Genomic DNA, 15,380 nt, shown 5'->3' with positions numbered 1-15,380 from the left:
AACTATTTATTGAATTTCATTTTGTGGCAGCTTCAATATTTGAGTGTTTGTCTGAGTGTGACTCTATACGCTGATTTTGTTGTGCTCTTCTTTAATTCCTTCCTGAAGATGTGAAGGTTGAGACTGACAGCTGTGCTGTGCTCTTACACAAGCATGCACACGGTGTGTGGAAGTGAAATAAAACCAAAATAACTCAGCTAAGAATCTATTAGGGCTGCAGGTACGTGCTGACGTTGAATCACTTTTCTTTTCACCCTTATTTTTCTTTTCCTCTGCTGAAGAGCAATAATTTATTGTAATTAAATGTGATTCTTCATTGAATTCAAGAAGAAAAATATTCATATGGAGTAGATAATAGAGTGAAATAGTTTCAAACATGGTTTGTCAAATTACCTGTTCCATTTTTAATAAATAAAACACTCCAACATGTATAAATTCATCACGAATGAGGCTTCGTCTGGAAGTTAGCTGATGTGCGCGGCTGTAAAAATGATCCTGAGAAGTGCCGCGTGGCACGACCAATGACAGAGCGCTAAAATCCACACACGCTTTAAATTAACACATAGGTTTCTTCTGAGCTCATTGTAATTGATGCCTGAAATTAACTTAATGGATAATATGCATGTAATATCCTCACCGGTGCTCAGGGGAAGGAAATCAATTGGTCAAGTTAAGCTCTTTCTAACTCTTACCACTCATACGAATAGCTTGTTGTTATAAATACAAGTCATTTTAGTTTTTCCGATCGTCTAATTTTACTGTTGTTTTTTTTAAATTTGCAAACACTTTAATGCGCAATCTGTCTTTTTTGTTGGTCTCATTCACATATTTGACTACCAAACAATTTGTGCATCAAGAAAGTTGAAATGAAGTGCACCTGCTTGTGTGTGTGATTGAGTGTGCCTCTGGATATTTGGATGCCCCGTCTACAATTACACAAATATGTGTTTTGTTTCCAAGGTGCTACTAATAAGGCGCTCAGAAAGATACAAAGCACCTATTTGAATAATTGTTCAATCACATGCGCGTGCACACACTCGCACATACAAATCCATTCATAACCCGTTCTGACAGAGCCTCACTGAACACCGTGCGCACCAATCCAGTCCTTGCTGATCTCCTGCTCCACTCCGGGGAGCAGATGTTTGGGGACAGCTTACAGCCTCAGCGAATTTCTGTGTACAATGCAAACAGCGGCACTCAGCACTTCTGGCTGCAAAAAACGAGATCTGCGCCGGAGAGTGTGTGCATGTGCGGGTACGTGTACGTGTGCGGTGGGGGCTTCGAGTCAATGTGAGGCAACATGAAGATGGGATTTGAGGGAGAGAAGAGTGAAAAGGGGTGCACGCAGGGGTGAAACTGTAGGAACATTCCTCGTTCCCTAAGACATCTCCTGCTGTGTCGGACCTATGTGTGGGTATCATTATGTCCAGTGCACACACAGTATCTTCCTGTGGCATAATGCAGCATCCGTAAAATCAACCAAGGTGCCCCCCTGACCTCTCCCACGCAGCTCTGTTCACTCACTAGTCTGGATTGCCCTTTTCAAAAATGGAACATAAGCATAAAGTGAAGGCAAAACAACAGGATGAGCCTTTACAGAGATGCTGATACCGCATCTGAGACATCAGCTAAGGAACAGCAAAGATAATGATGCCATTTATATAATGGCACTAGTATTGCGGCGGAATGCTCAGTTTGTGTCGAGAGGAAAAATTGCAATCGAAAAATTGAAAGACAAGTTTTTCTTTATCTCATTAAATATTTCATGAAACATAAATGCACAACATAAAATAAAAATGTGAAATGAAATTGTTTTTCCGTTCAAAATGTTTACAGTGCAGCGGTTTCACGTATGCTCAACGACGAGCTGCACGCAGTGTTCTGACTAGACTCAAACACGCACACTCATGCCCAGACATGTGTGCAAGTACACACATTTTGACCTCTCATCAGTGTATTGTAATCCCTAAACAAACCATCATAAATGAGCCCTGCCATGCTTATTTGTCTGAACGAAGGAAACCCCTCCTCCTTCGCCACTGGGGCGAGGTTGCCATGGCGACAGGTTCACAGACATATGGAGAGAGAGGAGAAGGGGAGCCGAGTTGAGAGGCGGGGCTTCGGGGGGGGGGGGGGGGAAGTGGATGGGTACCAGTTGGAGGAGGTTGGCGCTCTGTCTTTCAGATGTGTCTTTGTGTTTCATCTGTCAATCAGCCATCCGTGTCTGTCTGCGCTCCGTGAGGGAACAGTTCATGAACTTTTCTCAATCAAGTCTCTGTCAGGCGCCATCTTGGCTATATTTCATCAGGGATTGATTCTTGTGCCAGCTTCACGGCCCAGACAACCAAAAAAATGTGCAGGGGGGCCTGAGACAAATAGTGAACTGAAAATGTGTAATATTACCTTTATTTTTAACTTTGTGTTGCAGCTTTGCAGTGGCCATTTCGCTGTTTAAAGTAAAACCCCATTAAAATGATTAAAAACAGACACACAGATGTTTTTGGTCGTCACTAACGCTGATTCAGATGATATGACCAATGTTTCGGCCAACCTGAGGACACGTGGCAATGAACAAGAAGAAAACAAGAGATGGTAAGGGATAGAGAGAGAGCGGAGGGGGGTGAAGGGGCCATCAGGGCTGGTCTTGCCGCTACAAATACAATTTTTTTCGTCAGCCTTTTTATACAAACGGGGACAACCAGGTGCTCAATCAAACCTCATGCCGACAGTATTATTTTTCATCTTCACCAGGGCTTTTCCGCACAAACCTGTGTGCCTTCCCTTTTCCCTCGCCCCATTCTTCTCCTCTTCTTGCCATTCGTCTTCCCTCCTGCCGCTCCTCTTCCAACTGATATGAGAAAGTGACCCTTGGATCCCTGGGGGTCAAGTGATACAAGGTCATTTTTAGTTCATCTGTGCTGACTGGCTGACCTCTAAAAGGACTTCTGGAAGGAACCAATCAGATGTTGTTCCTCCACCCCAAGGCAGATCCCCTCCCTTGCTCATCAGCAGCCTGTGTCACATGACCAGGGCAAAGCGTCAGAGGGAGGATGATTAATGATGCTTTTAGTACCTGTTTAGAATGAAGCTGTCCACACCGCGATGTAATTACCCACTCCCAGGCGGCAGCTGCCCAACATAATTGCTTTTTGTTAGTTGACCTGGTTTATTGAGGAGAAAGATGGTTTTGGCTCGGTAAGATGGTTCTATGTACAGTACACGAAGGTGAGTATGGATGTTTGTTCAATATTAGCAGTCCTGTTTGAGATCCTTGTAAGTTACAAAGGTGTGAGCAAGAACCTTCAAAGCCTGATACTTATGTCAAACAAAATCCATTCATTCATTCAATCCAATTCAATCCAATTCAATCCAATGCATCTGCATCTACAGTAAATGTCCGTTAGGAATCATTTAACACAGGCAACCTTCCTACTTAAGGTGAACAAGCCACAGGCCTCTGGTGCAAGTCTACGGCTCGTCGCCGGAATAAACAATGCACAGTTAAGGAGGAGCTTATTCTGTCATGCATAATTCATGACAACATCTCAAAGGCACAAGCACTGTATTGCTTTGGAAATCAAAAACTAAGTTCAGAAGGTCAATAGAGTACCAAACCTGGAGGCCCCTCCCCACCCCCCCACCCCTCTCGCCTCCCACACCCTCCCCTTCTTTGGCTTTATGCCTACGACAAATATGAACATTTCAGTACCTCCGGCGCACGCCACGAGGACGGTGACAATGAAACCCAGATAAACAGCCCCTCGTTTGACCTATGGAGAGCATAAATTTACCACCCATAAATCCTTGAATGTTTCGGCTCCGTTAGGCGCGTTTGCCGTGCCTCTCCACCCAGACGGCGAGAGGCAAGTGTCGGGTATCAGTGCTGCTGTATGAGCAGCTTTCATCCTGCTCCTGGTTCTCACATAACTCAGTCCTGCAGCCTTTATCACCGCCTCATAAATAACTAGGCTATCGCCTGATAATGTCCACTTAATGCTTAGTCAATAAAGCCCACAGTGAGAGGGGCCTTTTTTAGCCTCTCTCCTGTACATAAATATAAACAGAGCGGTAGATTGATGTGATGGGCCGGCTCCTTCTACACTGGGACAAAAAGAGGCAGCGTGTGGGCATGGGAAGCTGAAGGTGGGCTGTGGGGCTGCAGGTGTTTAGAGGAGATAGTGGGCTGTAATGAGGGGGCTGCAAGAGAAGGACTGAGTGGATAGCCTTGACTGATCACCTGTGAAAGGCACACAGACACAAATGATGGCACACAGACACTAACGTGCAAAGGCACACGCGCACGTAGGGACACTAATGCCATCATTAGTTAACCCATTGGTGTCGAGGCGTGCTGCACAAACGCTCACCCTCCCTATTTGAAGGGCATTAGAGCATTATGATAAAGACACTCCCAAACTGCTTTTGTATCTTGTTAGCATCTCTTCCTAATCTATTGTCACATTTTCAAAGCAAACAATACAGCGCTTTACAGCACATATCCTTTCCCCTTGCACATGGCAGGGACAGTTATCGACCATTCACGCTCGTCATCAGACCATCCAATTCCAGTGTGGCGCCAGGGGCAGCTGTAGTCGGTGTGATGGCTGGAATGGTATCAGACTGAGCCCTGGGGAGACAGAAGAGACGGACAGGGATGTTGCCGGGTTGAACGAGGAGGCTGATTGTGATCCATGAGTAAGTCAGTGCTGCAGCACCTGGGCTTGGAGCAGCAGCTGGGAGAGATGGACAGGGTGACACGGAGTGGGTTCAAAATGAGAAGGATCATCCAATCAGATTGTACTGACATACTTGGTTGGGTGCAGTTGGTGGTGGCGTATGAATGTCTACTCTACATATATCTCGTCAGGCCAGATGAAGCCCAAAGACCAGACGACCAAATCCTGAAGTCCACTGATTCTGGATTTGTTTTGGGAATCATCGCTTATTTTCTTTGACTTGAGCTTTTATAATCACAAAATAAACATAATGGAATCGAAAGAAGACCTTTATTATGACTATGCTTGCCAAAACCACATTGGCTGATGATTAATGATCCAGTTATATTCCAAGATGGCATGCAGGCCGCGTGTCGTCCATAAAGCACTCGAGAATAAAAAATAGACCAAACAAATTGACCGTAGCTTTTATTATCTTTGACATTGTTCGGGTGTTTGTTGATGCTGCATATGTTTATTGCTGATGATCAAAATGACTTGAAAGAATGAAAAAAATTTTAAAGCTTTTTTATTCCTCTGCTATCAAGAAGAAGATATTTGACATAATACCGAAAAAATATCTTTAATAACCAAATACACAACTAGGCCAAAGAGCATGCTGCACCCTGAATCACTCTTGAGGGAAAAATAATGAATTCATAATTAATGCATAACATGTAAAGCCATTTAATTCTAATTAATGGCTGACCACCCAACCTTGAAGTTGCTGGACTATTTCCTCACTTTAGAGTTGTTCTTAGTGTGGCCCCCTCTTCTGATATTTGGAGAGTTCAAAGTAACAGCAATTTTTCAACATAACGCAAATAGATAGGATTATTACAAATGGGATTATCTGAGTATTGTAAGTAATACCATAACATTTTTTTGATAAAATGTTACTTACAACTATTATACCCAGTGTGTCTGTAAAAGGATCACCGGCAACTACGGAACACTATAGATAGAAGGCACCCGCACACTTCTAGAGGCACTGGTCCGAACACTGCGGCAAATGAATCTCCCGGGTAATGGAGACAGAACTATAGCAAAATTAGGTGAGACATTAACTAGGGTATCAATAAATAAACCTCTAATTAGGAAAAAAGAAGCAGAGCGGTGCCGGAGCAACAGCACAGGGGGAGAATATCAATGGCACATCTGTATGCAGGCACAGCTCTCTGGTGAGGGGCTGTAGGCGTCACAGGGGCTTCGCCAATGGTAGTAGCTCACGCATCCATTCACGACCCGCCCTGGCGGAGAGAGCATGCCTACTCTTTGACTGTGCATTGAACCCAGCACGCCCTTCCCCCTCTTCCAAGCCTACGTCCAAGAGCATGCCCCCCCCCCCCCCCCCCGCCCCTTCCACTTCCTCCACCTCTAGTTGCTTTGCTCTTCTCTTCTCCAACCAGCTTATCAGCGCGGTGCCCTGAGTGTGCCGCTGTGCTCTGTGACTCCTCCATGATTGATTGTGCTGTTGGTCCTCCACTCCCTTCGTGAGAGAGAAAATGGAGGACGGAAAAACAGGAGAGAGGGAGATGGGCAAAGTACAGAAGCCTGGAGAGAGAGAGAGAGAGAGAGAGACTGTGATGAGTAAAATTAAATGGATGCAGTGTGTTTGTGTATGTATGCGTCTCCACCTGGTACTGAGTAACGCCAAATGCGTGCTTTTCGATAGGAATGACGAAGACGGCAATCGGTGCATGCCCCGAGTCGACGTGCGTGTGTGTCCTGCTATAACGTGTCAGGATTAGTTGGACGTCTGGCCAGCGGAGGGATGTTGAGGTGCAACCTGGGTGGAAGGTGGAGGGCGGAGGGGTGCGTGGCGCTGACCGCTCCCTGTCTCCCCTCCCTCTGTTCCCTGGAGGGTAATAAAGACGGATGACAGTGATGCTGTGCCATCCGGCTCCACAGTCTCCACTGCACAACCATTTGCGCCATCATTTATTCCGCTCTCCCCTCCCCGCTCTAATTCTGCTTTAATAACCGCCAGCACCATTCATCAGTGTATTGACGGCCATGACAGGCGGTGCGGCACACACCAACTCCCTGCCCTTTACTCGCTCACAGTTGGGGTCAGCGCGAGGTCATACAGTCAATAATCACAACACACCTCACTGTCACCTTGGAGCGACGGCATGCCCTGCATATCTATCCTCTCGCATGCCCACTTTACTGCTTAGTACCCAGCAGCGTGCACATTCGTAACGGTCACAGAGGTGGGTTCGAATCGCACCACAGGAGACATGCAGAGCAGAGGAAGTGTGGATGTCGCTCCATTGGTGATCCAAACATTTGCACGTTTTGAATATGTGGGACTCCGAGTTGGATCATTCCTCTCCTACAATGCCAAAGGATTTGATGTATTTATTCTTTCACACTAAGTATAAGTTTGTCATACACACAACATCCCATTTACACTTTGCTTCTACACTTTTTGGAAGGGGGGTGGGGGGGGGGGGGGGTGGCTAGTCATCTGTTACAGGTGAAGCATCTCCCTCTCTCTCCTTGGGCATTCACCTCTTCGTATGCAAAACATGTCCCGCTGTCCTCAAACTCCAGAACAGTTTGCTGCCGTGACACATTTTTTCTTCATTTCAGCTTGACAGTGACATTTATGTTCATTTGCTCGGTGCAATTGTGAGGCATCTGGAGAGGCTGTTTCCTTTTTTTTTCCTCCCTCACCTTTTTCCTTTTTTCTCTCCTGACAAAAATCTGAATGCAGATTTGCATTCCACTGTGACTAAGCCCTTGATGAACCCTTGGATTTTAGGGATCACATAAGGGAGAAACACCTCTGTATTTATACATGGTAAGAAGACTGATGCAATGGATTCTACTGGAGATAAATTACACTGTATGTGGTAGCTTAGAACATAGCCAGGCTCAGTAGCACTGGGAACCTGCACCAGTCCATGAATCTTGTAATGCTGCTGAGTGTGGTGGTACCGTAAGTTGTGGTGCACTGGGGAGCTAGACATGCTGCACACTGTGCTGGGGCAGGTGGTACCCACCCTTCTTCCTCCTCGATGGTCACATGATTTATCCCCGCACTCCATTTCCTGACCCCTTCTGCTCACACATGCACAAAAACATTGCGGAGACAAACAAGAGCCCCTTTGAGGAACACACAAATAAAAAGTAGCAAGCAATTGCTACATTGCACATTGCACCTTCTAAGACACCAATATGGGACACACGCGCCTCTCGACCGCCCACAACAGTCCAGCTTCACCTATCCTGGCCGAGCAGCAGGAGCAGCCAGGGTGCGGGTGCTAAGGGCTTTAATCCACGGTGCGGGTCCCATCGGCAAGGATCATTGAGCTAATTAATAACATGGCACAGAGAGGGATGGCAGTCATTAAGGAGCCAGGGCTGTGTGTGTTGTGGGCCTCTGAATGTGTGTGTGTGTGTGTGTGTGTGTATGTGTGTGTGGGTGGGGTTGGGACACGCAGGGAGGGGGCACTGCAGAAGGAGATTCATTCTGGCATGCAAGCCTAAGATTCACAATTCACACAGCAAATATGAAAGCACACTATCATACAGGCAGACGCACATAAACGCATGAACACACACATATACAGCGTTGGCGTGAGTGCATGCACGCGATGCACACACGTACGCATCAAATAATTTACTGTAAAACGTCAAATAGAATGTGTGTAAGGGTCAGGCAGAGTGCAGCTCCTCAGGAGTTCCCTTTCGGTGTGTGTCAACGAAGCCAACTCTGCACGTTACTCCAGTTCCGAACACACCGGCTCACAACCGGAGCATCACAACGCTCCACGTATTAAAACACTCTACGGCGGAGCCCATCATTTCCAGTCTGCCGCCATATGTTAGGAGGCGCTGTATACATCGCCAATATTTACTATAGGCTGGGGGGGGACCAGAAGGCTAAGAGCACTTAGTTGTGTGAGGCAGTCCAATAGCTCAGCCTGGGCTAATGAAAGGAAACAACAGGAGCAATTAGCAGTGTAAACAAACAGCTCGCCGAGGCTCCAGTCTCTTGCCTCCCCTCTGACAGCAAAGGGACTGGCAGCCTGGAGTAGGAGGTAATTGGGGGAGCTAGGAGCCGAGACAAAATCAATGACAACGCACGCACAGACAGAGCGCGATTACTCACCACCCTGCATTGCAGCCCCCGGGGGATTCAAACACGACAGGGCGTTGTAGCAGGGTTGACCCTGGCGAGCTTACACTCACCTCAAGAAATGCTGCTTTACTAGGTCTCAGTGATGTTTAAATGCGCACACACTCATGCGGTCACAGCGCCGTTAAGTTCAGCGCGTTGACACAAATGCTCTTGGACAGACAAACACAGGCTCTAACCCCCGACACAGCGTACAAGCATCACACTCTGACCACTGGCCATACGGGGGCCTAACAACCTTCTCTGTCTAATTGATCTCATCTCGGGGCCATTTATGTGTCTGCTTGTGCGCTAATGTATCCTACTCACTCACTCATTGGGAAGCATCAGCGTCTGCAGTGCGACCATGTGGCTGCGGCCTGCAGGGCAGAGGGGCATCACTAATGCATGAGGATGGCGAGGACTTGGACTCTGCAGGGCACATTCAGCGGGCTTTTGCTGTCTGAGTGCTGGCCATGGCAATAATCAGCTAGAGAGAAACTTTCCTGCGGAGTTTTACGAAGTCTCCCATGCGTTGTTTATGGTGTGTTTTTACAAGAAACAGGTTTTTATCTGAATCAGGACTTGTTGGCTCTTGCCTTAGGCGGGACATTTACATAATGGCGAGACCTCGCTTGTGCGAGAGTAATACCGATCTTTTACAATTACAAATATCCATGGAGGTAACACCAATGTAAATAAAAGCTCCAAATGTTCTTACACAGCTAGTGCGAACTATGTTCAGAGCCATTATCCACAAATGGACAACCTTCAAAGGAGTGGCCGTCCTGCCAAAACTACTCCAAGAGTACATCAACTCCAGGAGGTCACAAAAGACAGAAAAACAACATCTAAAGAACGCACTTGCCTCGGGAAATATGCACAAGTAAGAAACCAGGAGGGGGGTGAATACGTTTTCACTGCATTTTATATTATTTTGCAAATGTGTTGTCTTTGGGTTTTGGACTGTTGGTGTCACACAACAGACCATTTTTAAATGTCACCTTGGTCTTAAAGACATTGTCTCAGTGTTTTATGATTAAAAACTATTAAAAACCACAGAAGAGTGGGACTAAGAGTTTGAGCTTCATCTCCACGCCCTTAAGCAGGAACCCCCATCATGTCCAGGTATTGTTTAATCACGTGCTTTGCCAAGTTATTCATATTTGCAATAATGACTCCTTCTTTGTATTTTCAGGGCATCTTGGTACTTCGAGTGTACTCTATTCAACAGCATCAGCAAAACGCCAAAGCTATGAGGAAAACCGATTGACTCACGACCGTAATTCAAAAAAGATTTCACATGGACGTGGATTTTGAGCTCACAGTCGAGCTTAATCTGGACCTAAAAGACTTATTCCAACATTTATGATTCTAGAAATTGTGGGGGAACACTACATTAATCACCTACCTCAGCAACATTTCTGATTTAGTGGTTAAATTGATGGATATTGCCACTATTAGTCCTCATTATTACTGTAAATTTTGCTATACTGCCGGGTCGGCTCGGTAGGGATTATGGACCATTATGAGCAGAGTGGAGACAGAGATACCTTCTCTACCAGATGCAGAGCAGGAAAAGTGGAGGCCAGGAAAAAGGAATGTGACCAGGCTCCTTTTAATGTTAATAGAGGAGACGGAGCACTGATTGGGGTGCAACACAATCCCATTCAGCTACACTTAACAACATCCTCCATAACAGCATCACTCGGTCTGAAGAGCCAAATGTCTGGATGCTGGACGCTACCACACGCACACACTCACAAACCGTTTGCCCTCCACATACCAGTGCATTACCGCCTTGGCACTCATTGACAGAGCTGCCACTCACCACTGAGATGGATGCTCCTCCGGGGACAATTCCAAACTTCCTTCATTGACTCATTTGTTTTGCTGATCTAACTACCTTTGAACGTTCCCTCGGCATTGGTGAAACTAGCTCATGGAGCCTGTACAGTACAGAACAGGGGAGCCTGCAAGTGATCTGTTCTTTCTCTCTAACTTTAAAATACAATTGATCCTTTCCTTCATTAGAATCTGCACAAATAAGTCTTGTGGATCATTTATGCACATTTTCCTCCAGGTTTCTTGATTAAAAACATGTAAATGATTGGTCTAAGTCCCCAGCCTCCCTGAGCATTATATTAACCCAAACAAGCCTTTAAAATTTGCATTTTCATTCAATTCTGGGACTGGGATCCTCCAGCCACGAGCCTCGGTTCCACTTCCACACCTCCACTTACATCTTCATCTCCTATCACTCTCCCATTGGAGTGTGTCACGACCACAAGCACCCTGGCAGACAGCCCTGCATTCATCACACACTCCTGTTCATAGTCACCAGGCTGAGCAGGTTGATTATACATTTGAAGAGTTGCGCACCTATAGCACAGTCATTTTCTTTATCAGTCCGATAAAAGGATGTGATATGATAGTGGCTCTGCGCTGTGAGAGTATCAGCCTCACGCCGCTATTTATCTCACCAAGATCTAACAATGGCAAGGCTCATCCCTCAAGGCAGCCACACGCATGTGTTATCTATAGAATTTAAAGAAGGGTTAATATCTCATAAGACTGTGTGCTTATGAAAACCTTAATTTCCATAACATTATCGCTACCAATGTCTGACTGCTGTACTAAAATACTTATCTCGGGATCTGCTTTGGTTCTGGTTCAGGGACAGCTCGAGACTAAAGGTGCAAATATGGGTTGGGCCTATTCCTCTTATGAAGTTGAGTCTTTATAATTGACCCAGACACACTGGCAATTTGATTAGCTCTTCCTGCTGCTTGAGGGCATTTGTCCATAGCAACCTCATGGTGTGTTTCATGTACATAGCTCCACCTATTGGTGAAATGAGAGAACAGCGTACAGAGCAGACTGAGCCTGAGTTGACTCACACTGCGATTGGAATTCACACACTGGGCCAAATCCACGAATACCTGACGAGCCGAGCAACAGCTGTATCACAAACCTAAAACCAAATAAATGATATTAGGTCATCTCTGCAGGAGCCAGGCTGAATGATGATTTGGCGACTGATCTAAACTTTTTCTTTTTGTCATGTGTTGCATTAGAAAACGATTAACACTTTTTTTGGGGGGGGGAAAGGGAGGAAGGCAGCATGGATTTACACAACGACATGCGTGTGTCCACGGGCCAGCTTGTGTGTTAGTGAGTGTGTGTGTGCTAGTAAAAGCAGTTCATCCCGTTATTACAAAGAGAACTGATAAGAGCCACTTGAAACACTTGAGATAAATCGCCGGCTTAAGTGCACTGACATAGTCACAAAACATGCAAGGCATAGGAATGAAAGTCAAGAAAGATGGGGGAAAAAAAACACACAGTGAAATGGTAGTGTCATTCAAAGCACCGTTAAAAGAATGTGCGCAGGAGCAAAACAGTGTGTCAAAAGAAGGAAAAATTGCTGTACATCCATTCATCAAGATACATGATTATAGCTGTCAAACAACAAAGGCTCTCTGATGCAAGCTCTTTCTTGACAAACACCAATAGCTTAATTTGTCAAAGTTGTTTCAGCCACGACAAACTGTGAGGCAAAGAGAACCGAAGAGAGCATGAAATTCAGATTAAGAAAAGGAACTTAATGTTTATATAGAAAATTTAAATTGGAATATAAAAAAAAAAAAAACGGGAATGAGAAACAGAAAAGGGAGCAGCCAATGGATCGGCAGCAGAGTTTCGTAACATCTCTGTCATCTAGTGCGACGCCACCTGGACTGGGCCCCGACCCCTCAGGCCCAAGCATGCTGGTTCAGAGCTGCACACACCTGCAGGTACCAAAAGGTGCACAAAACATTATCTCTACGTCTGTCGTGTTATTTGTATTATCTGCATTGCTCAACCTCACCTTTGTTTGACCTCGCGAGGCATCCAGCACATCACTCACTTTAGTCCAGATGTGTTATCATTCATCATTTTATTAACATGGGAAACATTTTGGGGGGAGATTGTATTGCTAATTTCTATCCAAATAATGCTTGTAAGAATACATTTTTAAAGTTTATGCGGCTTGCGATCAAATGGGTTTTAGATATCCCCAGGCTCTTGTATTCTCCAAATTGCTTCAATAAATAACTTGTAAGTCTAATTATGCAGCAATTAATTGCAGCCAACATGGAATGCCCATCAATCTTGTAACTTGAAAAAGTATTTTCCAGCACAGCCTGACAGTCCAAATAGGAAATTTGATTAGATTTTGCGTGCACGTATGGGATAGCGTGTGTGTGTGTCTGCCAGTCTGTCATTACGCATGTATGTGAGCGTGACTGTGTGTGTGTGTGTGTGTGTGTGTGTGTGTAGACATTTGCCCATGGAGGTTACAGCCAGATCACAGAACAGAGAGTTCCATCCCAGCAGCTCTCGGCAGTCTGCTCCTTCTGCCGTCTCGTCCAGTTGCTATGGCAGCAGCAGCGAAGGCTGTATCCATGGCCAAAGGAGGAAGCTGGCATCCCCCAATAACAGACCTTCCACCCCTTCTCTCTCCCCGTCTCCCACCGCCAGGCTCCTGACCCGCTGGTGAACCTGCCCGGGGTCGGGGGTCAATGGCTCAGAGCTGCCGAGTGACAGTGAGGGATGATTAGGGAGAGAATGAGAAGGAGAGGAGTTACACCACAAAGATGGGGAGGAGAGACGAGAAAATGAAAAGATGAGACAAAATTTGATTACTATCAAGGGGTGGGGGTGGCGAATCAACACTTTTAGAAAATGGCTGCTATTCTGCCCGTTGCCTTTAAAATGGAGGTGGAAGGCCGATTGTGTTGACTTTTTTGTTGCACAATTTGGATTTTTTTTTCACTGCGTAATGTCTTTTGGTGGCATGCACGCAGAGCCAAGGAGTCTACGGGGCGGCTAGCAAGGAAAGGAGACATCTTCCCCCGTCGGGAGGAAAGATAGACTCTCAGTCACTTCCGCTTTTTTGTTCATTGATTGTGTGCATATGTGTCGGGCCCACAAGAGAAAGTGTTTCTATCCTTGACTGTAAAACCCGTGGAGAGTAAAGGTATGTGTGAAGGCAGTTATTTGTGTGTTCAGTACAGGATTGATATGGTCGAAGGGGGTTCAAGTGAGTTGACCCCTAACCTCTTTTCCTCTGAGAGGTCAGACAGTCTCTGGTTAGCTCAAAACGAAACCTCCTCACCTTGAAGATTTCTGTGGTTTCGTACCTGGGGGCCTTGAAAAGTATGCAGTCAACGGAAATTTCCCGAATCAAAGATTGGACATCCTTCTACATTTTTCCACTATAAGGTGAAATGTGGTTTTCATTTGGTGTGCGTTTAATTATTTTCCAACAGTATTCCATTCCAATGTGCATTAAGGATTTGGTGAAACAATAAACAAAGAAAGAAAAAGGATCAATAAAGAGTGTTGATCCAGGAAAGAGTAAATGACCCCCACTTACAGACGCACACCACCTGTAATGTTAGAACCTGTGATAATACATCACCCTCTACTGTCTGAGATCAGCGCCACATTTCCTTTGGAGAGCAAAGCAGCTGTATACTGTGAGGATAACAGTACCCCCTAGTGACCAAAGTGGGCAACTGCACCCTGAAATCTAAGGGCATGAGTGACTGCCAACATGCAGCCACGCTATCTATCTCCATCCTGAACACATTGCGGTCCATACAGTAGCTATGGAAGACAGATTCTTACACTGCCTGTTCCATCTGATACACAAGATATGTCACCACAATCAGACGCATAATTTCCATCCATCTTTGTCATCGGGTGGTGAAGAGTGCAGGAGCCAGTGCTGAAAACCTGAAACCCACACACTGCCCGAGAGGCATGGCAGAGGGTGTATGTTTGTTCACACATAAACACACACACACACACGCGCTCAGGGCGCTATGGAGACACTTTACAGGGTCACTCTCTTTCTGGTGCATATTTCTCTTTTCCTGCATGCTCTCCAAATGTCGTGTCCTCTTTGTCACCCCGTTCCTCTGCTGCGCTCCGCTCGGTTCCCCCGCCCGGAGACTTGTCACAGCCCCTAACCGCATCAACAGCCCTGCTAGATTGGATATACACGATCTGTCCATCCATCAATGAGGAGAGAGAGAGAGAGAGAGAGAGAGAGAGAGAGAGAGAGAGAGAGAGAGAGAGAGAGAGAGAGAGAGAGAGAATTGGGATGGAGTGCAACAAACAAAGAAAAGAAACAGAATTTAAAATGCTGATACAATATATTATAGTTAAATTGATCACACAACACATGCAAGATTAGCTTGGAAGTAAAATGAATACTCTATAGTAAGTGTGTCTCTGTATTTGTCTTTGGTAAGTAATGTGATTACTGAAAATGTACTTCTGGGAGAAGTGGATTGCTCGTGTTACTCCTCTCCCTGAAAAGCTTCTTTAGCTGCCCCCCGCCCCCCCCCCCCCTCCTCCGTCATCTGTCTCACATTGAAGGTGAAGCGGATGATGCTGAATCACCTCTATACTCGCTTTTTTTCCTCCTTGCGTCATCTGAGCTGAATGAGATCACGTGTGTGATGATCCGTGTAATATTG

Source organism: Pungitius pungitius, chromosome 1 (genome assembly GCF_949316345.1).
Source record: "Pungitius pungitius chromosome 1, fPunPun2.1, whole genome shotgun sequence".
In the NCBI taxonomy this organism is placed as follows: domain Eukaryota; kingdom Metazoa; phylum Chordata; class Actinopteri; order Perciformes; family Gasterosteidae; genus Pungitius; species Pungitius pungitius.
This window is presented reverse-complemented; position numbering follows the sequence as displayed.